This window comes from Arvicanthis niloticus, chromosome 4 (assembly GCF_011762505.2).
Source record: "Arvicanthis niloticus isolate mArvNil1 chromosome 4, mArvNil1.pat.X, whole genome shotgun sequence".
Taxonomy (NCBI): Eukaryota; Metazoa; Chordata; class Mammalia; order Rodentia; family Muridae; genus Arvicanthis; species Arvicanthis niloticus.
This window is the reverse complement of record NC_047661.1, coordinates 89,273,948-89,291,127: the sequence shown is the minus strand read 5'-3', so window position 1 is coordinate 89,291,127 and position 17,180 is coordinate 89,273,948. Positions and strand designations below refer to the sequence as shown.

At 37.0% G+C, this 17,180-nt stretch overlaps 1 pseudogene; it reads left to right on the top strand.

The window, feature by feature from the left end:
- Positions 1–13,193: 13,193 nt before the first annotated feature.
- Positions 13,194–13,481, top strand: LOC117707737 (large ribosomal subunit protein eL34 pseudogene; annotated as a pseudogene).
- Positions 13,482–17,180: the final 3,699 nt, after the last annotated feature.

Below are 17,180 nucleotides of genomic sequence, written 5' to 3'. Positions count from 1 at the left end.
ACAAATAGCAAATTCAAGAAGTTCTGATAATCCTCTTGGAGGTTCATGGGAACTCAGTGAAGACTATTGACTCGGAGTTGAAATGTATCACAGAGGTACGATTTGCTATCCAGCAAGAGGAATGATTCATAAGGCAGTGGAGTAGTATTGCATCTAAATTCCAATTTCCAACATCATTATATAGGGATTACCAACCTACTGATTTCGAACAATGTTGTGTTCTTCCTTAAATATCAGTAATAACAGTTTCATTGATACCCTGTGCCAAGCTAAGTTCCATGGTTAATTATTTCAGCATATAAATATATATTATATTATATCATATCATATCATATTATATTATATTTCAGCATAAAAGAAATTTAAATGGAATCACCAATAACAGGAGACAAAGCCCCAAAGTGACTGCTCTTGTGACCTGGCAAAACTTCTAATGTAAGGAATGGATTATATCTAATTGTGTTGCTGACCAAATTGTGCCCGTGGAAACCACTAAACAGCTCAGGCTATTGTAAAAGCTATTGGTTGCACTGCACAAACTGACTGTAAAGCCCCATTGATGCAGACAATACCTATACACGCACCTCTTGAACACTAAGAGGTTGAGCCGGTGCCTACCTAGAGCCTTCACCCCTGCTAACTAGTGTTCATGGTACTGAAAAGTACTGTGCACACTACCAGAGGAGGGAGATGAGTGCCAAATACTGTAGATCACAAATTGTGTGATCTACCGTGGTGAACTGTCAGTAAGATAAGCTAGTGTAATAGTAACAAAAGTTTTACGTTGTGGAAGTAACAAACCACTACCTGATTACATGTAAGGCCCACGCCATGAGAAGTATGACACTCCTTGGGTGGCCAAGAGCTTGAGTCGATATAATAGGCCAGGGATGTGGGAGAAAACCACGTACTATTGCAGGATCATAGCAATCAAATGCCTTTTAATGACATTCTACTACACCAATCATCAGAGAACGTACACCTGTAGTTGGTGGAAACTAGTACATGACCCACAATAGGACAATGAAGAAAGTGAGATAAATTGAAACACTCACTCCTAAATGAGTTGTTTTCAACAAATTTTTCCCCTTGTGAATCAGGGAGCTGTGCATAAGAGGAAGCAATGGGATGAAAGACTCCAAAGTACAATGACTTCTATACCCAAAAGTACTGACTCACATAGAAACTCACAGATATTATGAGAGCATACACAGGACCTGCATAGGTCCAAATCCAATGGGGTTCCAGCGTCTAGAGGGAAAGTAAACACAACCCCTCACCTTTAACCCAGAAGTTATCTCCAATTGACAATCACAAAGAAGTTAAAGTCTAGTTTTGGAAAATTTTCCATGGAGTTTCACCAGGTATACAAACCACATTTAAGGGAGGTTCCAGGCTCAGCATTAAACGGGAAACACCAAAAAGTACTCAACAGTTTACTCAGATATGTTTTGTCTCATAGTGCTTGGGGCATTTTTACCTCTCTTGTCTTTTGCTTATCACGGCTTCCGATTTTTTGTTTTTATGGGTATTGTGTGTGAGAGTGAGTGTATTTCTTCATGTGTATCTGTTCCTCCTGCTTTTTTTGGTTTTGTTTTTCTCAATTTTATTCTGATTTGTTTGTTTTATTTCAATTGGCATGTTTGTTTTCTCAATTTAGAGAGAAAGAAGTTATGGAATTGGATGGATGCAAAGGATCTGGGAGGAGATAAGAAAGGAAATATTTGTGAGTGAAATATATTGTATATAAAAAATATTTTCAATAAAAAATAGAAGTTAAACTCGATGGGAAAAACAATCTAAAAAAGACAAGAACTAAAATGCTTAGCTAACAAACAATGGACTTCATGCAGAATTTATTTCATATTTTTGTTAACCTATCCATTGTCAGGTGAAACATTTACTACTTTTAAAAAGGTATTCACTAAGAAATAAATATCCACTTTCAAGAAATGTATTGCAACAAGTTTGTAAAAAGTAACCCAGTTTGCTATGTCTTTGAAAGTGGGATACATAAAGATTTGATCTTTTGAGGTTAAAACTGGCCATTAATTTTGTTTAGGTTTTTTTTTTAATCTTTATACACCATTCTGTCATGGGACATATGCCAATTAAAACATATACACCTCTTTATGAAGACATTAAATGGAGATGACAATCACTAATGCAGTACCAAAGCAAATAAGTTGTTCTGCTGTGGTGAGCTCTGGAGGTGAACAGTGCGTGAGAATCTGCAGCCTCAAGCAGTTCTGTTGATAGCTTCCATCCCTGGCAAAACCACCAAGGAAGACTCTAATAGATGTTGTGTCTGCACATATGCTATTCATTGCCCTTCCTTCATGCTTATGCAGCCCCGGCTGACTTTGCACATCTGTTGTAATTTGGTAAATAGTATTAAATCTATTTTCTATAATGTGTGATACTGTAAATCACACACAATTAAAACTTCATTGGACAGCCTAGATAGGTGAAAAACAGCACTGCATCAAGAATTACCTTATTGTAGTTGTACCAAAGGAGGGCATTGGAACCCTGTGTCCTGATCTAATCCTTCTGTTCCTACCCTGCTAGATGGCCTTGGGAGAATTTCTTAGCTCTTCCGTTTCAATCATTCATCTAAGAGCAGGGCATAGCTATTTCTACTGAAGCTGTTGTACTGAGCAGTTACAAACATTGATTAAGGGATTGCTAAGCATGAGAAAGGAGTGTTTCACAAATCCACAGTTACAGCGATTTCTTTAAGGTTTTATTGCCCTCCATCTGATTTTCCCATGCTTCCTGAATGGCATGGTTTCCTATAGGACCACACACTAATCATTGCCTTTCAGAGAATAGATTTGACATTCCTATTACCAGCTAGAAAGCCTCCCGTTGTCTTCTAAGACACAAGTCAAAATGTTTTGATCACCCATCTAAAGGTACAAAGGTAGCAGTTAAGGAAACTTCCCAACTTTATAGGCTAGACAGGGAAACCTCAGAGATTCAACTATATACAGTTGAAGACAACAAATTATTTCAAAAAACTTTTTCTCTCCCCATTTCCTTGCCAACGGTTAGCTTTTGTTTGCCCGGGATGACTGGAACATGCCTTGATAAGCGGCTATATTACCACAGAGTGGCAAAACAGCCATCTTCTATGATTATTCTCTACTCATGGAAATGTTTTCTGCTGTTAACTCACTGCAAATTAACTCAATAGTGCTGAAATTAATCACCCATACTCTTTATCTCTATTTAGAAAATAGGAACTCCTTAGCTTCCTGTCGTTGGTACTAGGAGAAGCCCCATACAATTTTTGCATCATTTATAGAGCTCTATAATTGCCTTAATAGGCTTAATTAGTATACAGGATTTTGTTTTCCAAGAGCTTGCATATTTTTAATGGGTTTGCTCTCTTGTTAAATGGTCTAAATGACTTTTCATGAAGACCATATCCCAGTAGAGGCTGGCTGCATATCAATAAAAAGACTACTACTCTCAGAGCGCTTCTCTGTATGATTCAAGTCTAAATATTTAGTGATGAGTTCCTATCAATTGCAAGCAAGTTAGCAGTATTAACTGTATTATTTCAAATGCCTTTAGAACGTCAATTTTCATAATTTTTTATTTGAATATTAAAGAGTAAATTTGCTTTATTAAAAATAAAGATAAAATCTCTTGTATTGGTTTTAAAGGCACTTTCTAAATGATGGTAGTTAAAATATTAAGTGAAATAAATAATATCTTCTCTATAAAAAGCACCACAAAGTATTACATAGTGCTATTCATACTGACATATGTTCAGTATTTACAAATAACTCATAGACTAAATATATAATCTAAAGATTATTATGAAGCAACATTATCCTTATGACTTTTAATGAATGTTTTTGCATACTTTTACAAATTAAGGAGAATTTATTGATGGTTCATGATTTGGAAAATTTATTTTAAAAGACATTAGTTTATTAAATAAGTGATTATAACAACAATATCAAAATATCATGATGATGATAGACAGGCATTGACAGATAGATAGATAGATAGATAGATAGATAGATAGATAGATAGATAGATGATATATAGAGAATAGATAGATGACAGATGATAGTTGATAAAGATGATTTATTGATAGACAATAGTAGGGAGATAATGAATATATTTTCTTTATGATTATATAACATGATTTTAAAATTATTTCATTTATTTACATTTAAATATTCTCTCCATTCCTGGTCCCCCCTACACTTGGCCTCTAAGAGGATGCTCACTCAACCATCCATCCACTCCCACCTCACCCCTCCAGAATCCCCCTTGTCTGGGACTTCCTAAAGGTTCCCCCTGTCCCCCACCCCACATTGCTGCATATTTCTCTTCATTTTCCTGGTCCTCTTGGCTTCTCTCCTATCTTCCTTATACCTGATCCTGCATCCCTTTTTCTTTCCCACTTCCCTCTCCCACTCAGAACTATCCCTCCATCTGTCTCTCGTGATTTTTTTCCTTCCCCCTTCTAAGTGGGATTGAAGCATCCATACTTGGGCCTTCCTTTTGTCAAGCTTCATATGGTCTATGAGTTATATCATGGGTATTCTGAACTTGTTGGCTAATAACAACTTATCAGTGAGTATATACCATGTATTTTTGGGACCTGGGTTACCTCACTCAGGATATTTCTTAGTTCAATCATTTTGCCTACAAAATTCATGATGTCCTACTTTTTAATAGCTAGGTAGTATTCTGTTGCATAAATGAACCATATTTTCTGTATCCATTCTTCCATTGAGGAACATCTGGGTTGTTTCTGACTTTTGACTATTACAAATAAGGCTGCTATGAACAAAGTGGAGCACATGTCTTTGTGATATGGTGGAACACCTCTTTTGGGTATATGTCCAGGGGTGGTGTAGATGTGTCTTTAGGTAGAATTATTTTCAATCTTCTGAGGAATCGACAGATTGATTTTCAGAATGTTTACACCAGTTTGTCATCCCACCAGCAACGGAGAAGTGTTCCTCTTTCTCTATAGCCTTGCCAGTGTCTGCTGTCATCTGCTTTCTGATCTTAGCTATTCTGATTTGTGTGAGGTAGAATCTCAGGGTCATTTTGAGTAGCATTTCCCTGATGATGTTGAACATTTCTTTAAGTGCCTCTTGCTCCTTCAAGATTACTCAGTTAAGAATTCTCTGTTTAGCTCTGTACCCTGTTTTTTAATTGGGTTATTTGGTTTTCTGAAGTCTAACTTCTTGAGTTCTTTGTATATTTAAGATACTAACTCTCTATCATATATAGTTAGTGAAGATCTTTTCCCAATTCGCAGTTTGCCATTTTGTGTTATTGACAGTGTCTTATACCTTACAAAAGCCTTTCATTTTCATGTGGTCACATTTGCCAATTGTTGATCTTAGAGTCTGAGCCATTGGTGATCTGTTCAGGAAATTTTCCCCTGTGCCAATACATTTAAGGCTATTTCCCACTTTCTCTTCTATTAGATTCAGTGAATTTGGTTTTATGTGGATGTGTTTGATCCACTTGGACTTGAGCTTTCTACAAGGTGATAAATATAGATCAATTTGCATTATTCTACATGAAGACCACCAGTTAGACCGCACCAGTTGTTGAAGGTGCTTTCTTTTTCCACTGGATGGTTTTGACTTCTTTGGCAAAGATCAAGTGATCAAGTGTGTGGGTTCATTTCTGGGTCTTCAATTCTATTTCATTGATCCTCCTGCCTGTCTCTGTACCAATACCATGGAGTTGTTTTTTTTTTTTTTTTTTTTTTTTTTTATCACTATTGTTCTGTAGTATAGCTTGAGGTCAGGGATGGTGATTTCCCCAGAAGTTCTTTTATTGCTGAGAATATTTTACACTATCCTGTTTAAAAAAAAAAAAAAAAATTCCACATGAAGTTCAGAATTGATCTTTTCATTGTTGTAAAGACTTAGGTTGGAATTTTGATGGGGATTGCATTGAATCTGTAGATTGCTTTTGGTAAAATGACCATTTTTACTATGTTAATCCTACCAATCAATGAGCATGGGAGATTTTTTTTCCATCTTCTGAAGTCTTTTTTGATTTCTTTCTTCAGGGAATTGAAGTTCTTGTCGTATCAACTGCTAATAGGTCCTCAAATAAGTATGGAGCTTTATGAGACCCTCCCTTATCTGTGCTCACATTTTGGCTAGCTTGATCTTGTCCGGATCTTGTGCATGCAATCACAGCTGCTTTGAATTCATTTGTAGAATGGTGGTGTCATATCTAAAGAATGTTGTCTTACTACAGGTATCTACTACCTCTGAATCTTAAAATCTTTCTATCTCTCTTCTGTGATGATGTGACACTTTATGCTAAGAGGTACAATATAGTCATCCCATTTAGAGATGAGCTCTTCATAATCCGTGATTCTCTGTGTATTGTTCAGCTGTAGGTCTCAGTATTAAGCATAGTATATTTCAAAAAGAAGCTACTCTAATGAAGGTTGAGAGATGCACTAATCTCTGGTTATAAAGATACAAACTTAGGAGGCAGTTTATGACTGTGATCATTTAACAAAATATTAATGTGGCCTACATCAGCTAATTATGGGGTTTGGGCCCCGTTAACAGTACCAGGCATGAGTTTCCACCAGGTGATTGGTTATTCCCATAACATTCAGGCTACAATTTAATCAGTTAGTGTATATTGCTAAGACAAGTGTTATTGAAAATTACAGGGTTCACAGATGGACAACACAGTCGATGGCTTTTCTTTCTATGTAGTAGTCATAGAGCCTTGCAGCACTATAGAAGCTAGCTAGTAGAAAGGAAGCTTCCAGGTTAGTATAATTTTGATCACTCCATTCTCCAGAAATCAAGGTCATGGTATCTTCAACAATGAGGTATTATCATAAATTTGTATTCCACATGCAATGGCAATAGTCTGTAATATAGAAAGACAGACAGACAGACAGACAGACAGACAGACAGACAGACAGACAGAAGAAAGGTGGTAGAATCTCTTTGACCTAAAACTCAGACATGTAACTCATACCTAGCTCTGCACTTTACTTATTTGATAGCATATTGGGGTAGGGGGAGTACTACCCCCCTTATAGGGCAACTTTATTTAAAACATATATGTATATATGTATATATGTATGTGTGTATATATAGTTTAGAATGCTTGTATAGAAGTAGATTTCCATTTCATGTGTTCACAGGACTTTAGTGTTAGTTATACCTCCCATATTCGCATTCACTTTTATCTTGCCCTTCCATTCTCCATTCGATCTAACTCTAACTGTTCCACTGTTTCTCTTCTCCATGCCCTTCATACCTATTGCATTCTGCATCCCTTCCCTTAACTTGTCCCATGGTCTCTTATGAGTCCCCTGCTATCTATGAGAACTCTAATTTAAACACACATATCTAATTGAAAGCTAGCATCCCCACTTGAGACAAAATGTGTAATGTTAATCTTTCTGGGTCCACATTACCTCATTCATAAAGATTATTTCTAGCTCTATTCATTTACTTTTGAATTTCATTTTTCTTTGCATCTAAATAATATTTTATTGTGTATATGAACTGCATTTTTGTTATCAATACGCCTTAGTTAAACTTTGTATTGCTATAATGAAATAGCATGACCATAAGCAACTTGAGGAGAAAGTTTTATTTAAACTTACCATTTGTATTCTATCATCCAGGGAACTCAGAGGACAAACATGTAAGAAGAAACTGATCCAGAAACCATGAAGGAGCATTGTTTACAGCATTGTTCTTTATGGTATGCTCAGCCTGCTTTCTCACACCAACCAGAAACACCAGCCCAGGAGTGGTGCAATGTTTTCTTATAACAACCAAGACTACCAGCCTAGGGGTGGTGCAACCCATAGTAAGATAAGAACTTCACATCATTGTATAAACTAATTTTATGTCAACTTGACACAGGCTAGAGTTATCTGAAAGAGGGAAACCTCAATTGAGAAAATGTTTTCATAAGATCCAGTTCTATGCCATTTTTAATTAGAGATTTGTGGGGGAGGAGCCAGCCCATTGTGGGTGGTGTTTTTCCTGTGTATGTCATCCTGGGTTCTATACAAAAGCCATCTAGGCAAGCCATAATGATCAATCCAGTTAACTGCACCCTTCCATGGTCTCTGCATCAGAACCTAATGCCAGGTTTCTGCTAGGCTTGAGTTCTTACTCTCACTGTTTTTAGTAATGAACTGTTATAAGGAACTGTGACTAAGATAATGCCTTTCCTCCCCAAGCTGGTTTTTATCCTGGTGTTTCATTATAGCAATAGTAACTCTATTAAGATAATCATCAATTGAAAAAAATCACCACAGGCATGCCCACAAAACAATCTGGTTCAAGCATTCCCCCCACCCCCTAATGGAGGTTTCCTTTCTTTCTAAAATGTCTCTAGCTTATGTCAAGATGACATAAAACTATCCACCACTTCATTAACTGATGGATATCAAGGCTGTTTCTATTTCTTGGATATTATGACTACAGCAGCAATAAAGATGAGTAAGCAAATGTCTCTGTAATAAGATAAAGAGTACTTTAGAAATATGGCCAGGAGTGGTATAGCTGGTTCATATGGTAGACTGTTGTATTTTTGTCTACACTACTTTGTGTTCATGGCTGGATGCATATGCACACCCACCCAGGAGCTATCTCAATCTGCAAATAAAATACACATACACGTTAGTTTATTTTTAATATGCTTTTTAGCTCAATGGCTGCATACTTCTAAGCCTCCTGTGGCTAGCATGCCCTTCCCTCTGGTACTCCTAGCTACACACCTCTAAATCTACCCTCAGTTTAGTTGCTCAGTTACCTTTACTCCCAGCTCAACACCTCTAAATCTGCCCTCAGTTTATTTGCCCAATTACCTTCTGTGAAGTCTGTTGGTCTTGCTGCCCAAGACGCTTTCGGCTGCTTTCCCTTTCTGCCTACATTTTGGAAGACCTCCCCCTGTATCTCTGAGTCTGCCCATCTCTCTGTCCCCCCAGTATCTCTATTCTGATCCTGCTTTCTCCTTGCATATAGAAAACTAGAAGTCCTACCTCTTTCTTCCCTCCCAACTATTAGCCACTGGCATTTTCATTGATAGATCAAAAGCCAATTGTGGATGAGAACCTTCAGCATCAGTAAACAGATTCCCAATCAAAGCATCAGTGCCACTCCCATGCAGTAGATCTTTATGAAGACCCTTCACAATGGTTTCTATAATGACTGTTCCAGTTCACACTTCCACTGGTGATGAGTAAACGTTACCATTTCCACATACCCACAGCAGCATTTGGTGTTACTTGTCTTTTGTTCTTGGTCAAGTATATTTCTTATGGTTAAAGATGTTGAACACTTTAAATAAATATTTTGTATTTTTAAAAAATATTTAAAACCATCTGCATTTCTTCTTTTTGAGAACTCTGTTTAGTTCTGTGTCCCAGCTTTTAATTAGTTTTTTTGTTTTTTACATGGTTTTTAATTGGGTTGTCTGTTTTTTACGTGGTTTGTTTTTCTGGTTGGTTGGTTTATATTCTAGATATCAATGCTCTGTATAATGTAAAGATTTGTTCATTGTGTTGGCTGCCTCTTCACTTGAATGGTGGTATTGTTTGTGGTATAAAAATTCTTGATTTTGTGAGGTCCTATTTGTCTACTCTTGGACTTAATGCAGGCAACATCTTGTCTAGAAGGTTCTTTCTCATACCTGTAAGCTCAAGACTAACTTCTTTCTCCCCCTTCAAATCAAATTCTTATATTGAGATCATTAATCCCCTTGTGGTTGAGTGTTTTACAAGGTGAGACATAAGACTAGTTTCTTTTCTATAATCTTGTTGCTATCCAATTTGCCTAGCACCATTTGCCAAAGAAGCTTTCTTTCTCTGATGAATATTTTTGATATATTTGTTAAAGAGCTGGTGGCAAAAGTGTGGAATTTTGTCTAGGTCCTCAACTTTATACCAACGATCAAAATGTCTGTTTTAATACCAATACCACATTGTTTTTGTTACTATAGTTCTGTACTTTAACTTGAAATCAAGAATCGTGCTATGTCTGGTGGTGTTGATTATTGTTCAGGACTGTTTTGGCCATCATGGGTCTCTGGTGTTTGTTGTGGGAGATATTTAAATCTCCAACCCAAATAGGACCAGTCAATGAAAACACAACTCAGTAATTATGAATATATTCTGTAAGCCTAGATTGGGCAGAAACCCCTACACTACTCTGTTCCCCAGCTATGAGACCCTTATAACTTGAGGATTTTTCAGACTCTGCCTCTGTCCTTCTAACTCCTGCTTCCCAGTCGTCCTCTCCTTCATCATCTTCCTCCTCCATTGTCTTCCTCCAGTCCTCAGTCATCATTCTTGCTGTTCTCTTCCCACCAACCTTCATATTTCCACCTCCCCTTCCTCTGCCCATTCACTGGGTCCAGCCTTTATTTTACAAATTAAGATGGACAGAATGTTCACTAGAAATCACTTGTGTAATGACTCTCACTTCCTGTGCAGCCCTTCACAGGAAAGGGGAATTAGTATAAAAATACAAGTCCAGGGCTATCCACAACAGGTGTTTTCACATGAATTTTGAAATTAGAGTTACAATTTCTGTGAAATATTGAACAGGTATTTTTGATGGATATGTTATTAAATCTGTAAATTGCTTCTGGTAGGATCATGGAGGTCATTCCATCTTCTAATATCTTATTCAGTATCTTTCTTCTTCCTTTTGTATTTTTTAATTGTACGAACCTTTTATTTCCTTTGTTAAATTTATCCCATGATAATTTTTCATGCTGTGGTTAATGAAATTATTTTCCTGATTTTTCATTACTTTTGTTTGTTTACATAAAAAAAGCTACTAAGATTTGCCCAAAGCCCAAATATCCAAAATACTGTGGGAGTATTATGTTAATTAGTGACTTTTTTCAAGTCTCAACGCACTGTGAGTGTGCCATCTTTATGTAGGTGGCCTTGAGTTGTATCAGAACAAGCAAGCCAGTAAGCAGTATTCCTTTGTATCAGTTGTGACTCTAGGTTCCTGCTTTGAATTCTTGCCCAGATTTCCTTTGCTTATGGTCTGTGATTTGGAATTGTAAACTGAAACAAATCAAATCATTTCCTCCAAAGCTTCTTTGTTCATTGTATTTTATCACAACAATGGAAACCCTAACTAACACACTTGCCTTTTTCTAGGTCACAGAATTTTGCCTAGGCAGTCAAAGTACATAGCTTGAACCTGAAAATGGACCCCCAGACAGAGTTATTAAATTAACAGGCAAGCCAAGGATGGGTAAGATTCTGCACAGAGCCTTACCAACCTATACTTTCATGTAATTAAAATGGTATAAAAGCAAAAAGGTGGAGGGGAGATGGGATAGAGGGTTTCTAGGGAAGGGAAATGGGGAAAGGGGGTGACATCTGAAATGTAAATAAATAAAATATCCAATAAAAATAAAAGAATTTTGCCTAGGTCACAAGGTATTTTGCCTAGGTCACAGGGTATTTTGCCTGTATGTGTGTCTGTGTACTCTTTGCGTGCCTGGTACCATGTGGAGGTCAGAAGGGGATAACCAGTCCTTTGGAACTTGAGTTAGAGATGTTTGTGAGCTGTCATGTATTTGACGGGAGTCCTATGGAAAAGCACCCAGTGCTCTTAACTGCTGAGCCATCTCTTCAGACCCTCAGTAACCATTTTTGTTGTTTCTAATATTTTTATCTATAATATGTTAGGGTACATTTTTCTCATCCTGTCTAATTGTTGTTCTGTGTGTGTCTACTATGATGATAAGCATCTCTTTTTTATAAATTTAGGGTTTGTTTTGCTTTGTCTTTTTCTGTGATCTCTTTTAAACCCTTTGTGGCACTCTTTTTCTTCTATGTCTATAATTTAAAGTTTATATCTTTCCCTGTTTCTCAAAACTCTCCCCTTTTCTGGACATACATCTATTTTTAGACCTCTTCTTTCCTGCATGATCAATTTGCCTTTTATCCAAGTCTCTGTTTTCAAATAATTTTGTTTGCAAGGCTTTCCACTGAGGTGAACTTACTAATGCTTTGAGTTCCTGCGTCATCTCAGTTTGACTGTTCTTCAGCAATTCCATCTTGTGGCTTGTCTTCTTTATTTCCTTCAGCCCTTTATTTTTAGTATTCTTAGAGATGTTGGAATATCACTATATTGAACCCTTTCTCTGGAAATTCTTCTACATAGTTATAATTATAGTTTATTAGTATGTGGAATTTGTAATAGGGAACTAATCATACTGATAACCATTCCATAGGCCTAGTACAATCACATTCTGAAGGCTCTGCTCCTGATACCATCACATTGTATAACTGATTTCTAGTTTTGGAGACACAAACATTCAGATTATATCACATATATATTAAAAATGCTGGGATGATATATTCAAAATTAATTAGCATAGTTACTAATGGAGTTGAATAATAATAACCAAGCAAAAGAGTGGAAATGTGCAAATGAGATGTTTCACTGCATATTGCTGTACATTTTTATATTATTTCTAAATTTCAAAATGAAAACCACCTTTCTAAAAATTAAAAGACCAAACAGAATGTAGAAAAATAGTTCAAGAGAGAAATCACATCAATACTGTATCCCTAAAATGCAATTAATTTCATTTAAGCCCTTTCGTTGAATAACTTAGAGATAAAAAAATATGAAACCACAGGAAAAATAATATTATTTTTTCCCATTTTTACTCCGTGAATACTGTGCTGAAATAGGGATGGAAACAATGAAAACTGTTTTTTTTTTTTTTGTTTTTTTTTTTTTTAAAGTTATTCTTACTTACTGGATACTAATGGCCTACAAACCTGTAAGGATTTCAAACAAAACAAGGCAGGTAGCACTATCAGCATCAAAAACAACCACTGACACTAAGCAACATCACTTGCAGAATGAGTAAATGGTGTACAACCACTTTAAGCATAATTTCCACATAATAGGAGCAAATAGATACCTGAAAGGGAAGTCTTCCTGCTGAGACCAAAAGCAAATGGAACAGGGCAGAAACGTGGCAATATTGTTGAAATAACAATCAAGATAGTGGGTGACAGAAACAGAAAGAAAATGGAAGCAGCCAGCAAACCCTCCTTATATTTAGTGTCTGAAGATTTCTTTCGAGAAACATTCAAGGTTCCAGTGTGCCCACCTTTAAAGTATGATGAATAGGAACAGCATTTAGAGGCAATCACAATGGTCCAGCATTTGACATTCTATCTTAAGCTTACCTATAATACAGTCTCTAACAAAACTAGGCTGTTCTTAACCCCTGGTTATAGAATTATTTGTCTTTATATCTATGCACCAACATCTGTATGTGGTATGTACTCAAGCCGACTTCAAGGAGTTCATGCTGCGAGACCTAAAGTCCTTATGAGATTATCTAAAATGAAAAACCATGTCAGGAGGGCCTGTGGTGTTTCCACGGGCACCAATTGTGTCCATGACAGGATCCAATGTGAGTTTCTTACTGAAAAGTAGAAAATCATTGTGAAAGGATTGAAGGCACAGTCTTAGAGTCAAAGAGCAAAATAAAATGTGAAGCATTTTTTTTTAAATTGAGATAAGTCGATGCAACAGAAACAGATTTCTCCACTGTGGATCCTCAAAAGATACTGGGCTAAATATGAGATCAAGAAAAGGACAAACTAATAAGCCAAAAAGGACAAATGTAAGAATAAATGGACTCAAGGATGGATTCACCTAAACGACAGTGATAAGAAAAATAATGGCTGGGGTCAACAAGAGCAAACAGCATTTGATTATCAACCCATGCAGGCTGCAGAAAACAACACAAACTCTTCATGGACCATGGGAAATAGCAAAATATATACTACAATAAATGTTGTAGTCTGGTCACTTTGGGATGTATCAGATAAAAAAAAAAGTTGTGTTCAAAATATGCCAAACTATATCAATATTAAGACTAGTGGATGAGCCTGCATATTCAGCTTAACTTTACAAACCAGGACAGAAAGAATTGCAAAGTGCAGAGAGGCCCTTGTGCTAGAAAATGGAAGTACCATGTGAGAAAACATGTTTGTGATCTAAGTTAGGAGGAACAAGATGAAGAACAATGTGGGAGTGTATTTTCAGTATGCAGGACTGTGGCACCATTCCACCAACTGACTAGCTCACACAGTTAAAAGATACTTTTCATAATTCAAAGACCAGATTGTGCGTACCATTTCTGCCTTGCCTCCGGTTGACTGGGTCCTCACAGGAATGCATGAATCATTCTCTCTCTCTCTCTCTCTCTCTCTCTCTCTCTCTCTCTCTCTCTCTCTCTTTCCTTTCTCTCTCTCTTTCTCTCCCTCCCTCCTCCCTCCCTCTCTTCCTTCCTCCCTCCCTCCTTCCCTTTCCTCCTCACCATCCCCCTCCCCTCCCCCTTTCCTTCCCCTCCCCCTCTCTCTTTTTTGTCTTTCTTACACAGTTTCTAATTCCACCACAAGAAATGCATTTTTTTTTTGGCACAACCTCTCTCTAATGAGCTCCCTATTACACTGGGGTTCAGGACTCCACCATATAAATCTGAGGGAAATACATATATTCATCTCTTAACAAGCAACTTTGTTAAACCACTCACTGGGTCACAGATTTACATATTAATGAAAGCCCTGTTGGAGGAGATGTGGGTTTTTTTTTTTTTTCTGTTATTTGATACTGCTCTTATGTTTTAAATTCAATGTACTCAAGTTTTACAAATATTATTTCTCTTCTCCCTTAGATATCCATCTTATTTCTATTCATCACACACACACACAAGAATATATATATATATATATATATATATATATATATATATATATTCCATTCCTAACTAGCTGTATACATAAAGCTGTAAACTCAATACCATCAACTATGTAAAAAAAGTTGGACATGGTAATTTATACCTTGTTTTCATGCAAAATAATATTTTGGAAAATAGAGGTTTACAAGTGGCCAATAATCAAAGTAGATAGTTAATTCAATTGTGCATTGTGCCCTCGAATACTTTCCCGTGCCTGATAATAAAGTTAGTTACCTGTGAGCTTTCTTTGACAGAGTAGAAGCATGTCATCTATTTTTGCAAAACAGCTGTCAGATACTTAAGTTTTAAAAATGTACTGCTAAAAGTCTGCTTTTGCCCATAAAAGTCATCGTGTTTACATCTTTATTATCCTCTATTCTGGTAACTTCCTTTGAAAGCAGGTGGTTCACATTTCAAAATTAACAAAATACCAAAAATGGATCAAAATGCAAGTTTTATAGGATCCTAAAAGATATAGCAGAACACAGCCCAGTCCAGACAACGGGCCAGCCCTGCTGCAGAGCCCGCTCCATGGGCAGCCTTCCTTTTGCTGCCACTCTCTGTGGAAACCACCAAGGTTATCTTGGAATCTGCATTGACTGTGACACGCTAAGAAACAAAGAATATATTTTCATAGTAGCACTAACCCTCTCCACCTCAAAATCTCTGGGATCCAACCTACAGATTCCAAAAACTGGAGTCCCAGCACTTTCTGACTCTTGGGCCACTGAACATATTCTAAATTGAGAACTCTAATCTGAAAAGTAGTGCAGTGATAATAATGTCTGCAGCCCAGAATCATTATGAATTAAGCTCTTGGCACAGAGTCCTCCAACAATGCAGACTTGAGTGCAGGTAAAGTAGCTGACTTAGTACAAGAGTTCTTTTTCTCTCCTTGAAACCATTCCATGGAGGGGCTGTTTTATTTCATTTATTTCATCTTTTGTTTCAAGGTTCCAAGTCACAAGGACAAAACAAAGAGTACAAGAGAGTGAAGGAAAAACAAGTACTCTGAAAACCCGAAGGCAAATAACAACTGGCTGATGGTAGCCGGCAGTGGCCACATAAAGGCAATACGCAAGCTAGGACTGGGGCAATCAATAAGTCACCCTATTTTCTCTCTTCTCAAGGTGGGTGCAAATAAAGCCAGTGTGTGACGATCTGGAGAAATGTCACAGAATGGGTGGTCCTTCCATACTGTCAGCAGACGAGCTGGGGTAATTTCCTTATTTAATGTTTAGTTCCCACCTTCTTAGCCCATACACTCAACAGAAGTTGGAAACTCAGCCCACTTCTCTCAGATAAGAGGTCAGAGGATTTTCAGTCTAATGTCTACCTTGAAAAGTACAGAATAAAACAGAAAGACCGAAGCTTCTCAGTAGAAATAGAAACTGTAAGAAGAGATCTTCAAAAATCACATTATTCACTTTGAAAACACAGTAATGGTTGCTCAGTGGGTGTGGTGGCTGGTCTGTAATTCCTGCCTCAGAAGTCAGAGATGAGTGATCCCCAGAGCACCTGTGCATTCAGAGTTTGAGAAAGACTGCCTCAGTGAATCAGGTTGAAGAACCATGGAGGATGATTTACTAACAATAGCATCGGGCCTCTGTAAGTGTGTGTGTGTGTGTGTGTGCGCGCGAGCATGTGTGTAGTTGTGCATAAAAACCTCTAAACATGTATATCTACACACATATAATGTACACAAATACCTCTCTCTCTCTCTTTCTCTTTTTCTGTCTCTCATACACACACATAGTAAAAAATGGAAAAGGTTGATACAGTAAAAATAATGCATCTACACAAATAAGTAATTGTGTTTGTGCGTTGTATGTGTATGTATGTGTGTTTGAGGGGGTATGTGTTTGTACACATTGTATTTGTGTGGGTTTACCTGTGGGTAGGGGTTTATGTACAACTGCACATACACACACTTACACTAAACAAGAAAAAAGATGCAATAAAAGATTATTTATGGAAATAAGTAACTGTGTGTATGGTGTGTGTGTGTGTGTGTGTGTGTGTGTGTGTGTACATTTTCCCATGTGTATTTGTACACATTTGTGCTGGAGATTTCCCAATTTGGCAATAGCAACATGTAAGTATATCTGACACTCTCTGTATATTTGCTACATTCATCTTTTTGACTCTCTATTCTTGTTTGGATGCCTCTTGGTGTACTACTTTTGTGCGTTTGTCTTCTATATTAGTGTGTGAAATTGCTCCAGAAAGGCAGCTTTCTATCATCAAATCACAGCATAACAGTTGGCTTATTAGTAGGTGCTCAAGAAACATTTGTGGAATGACTAAGTTGGATGCATACGTGAAATGTTGACATACGAATTTGATATGTCCCCAGAACATGAAGAACACTATCAATATTCTGAAGCCCC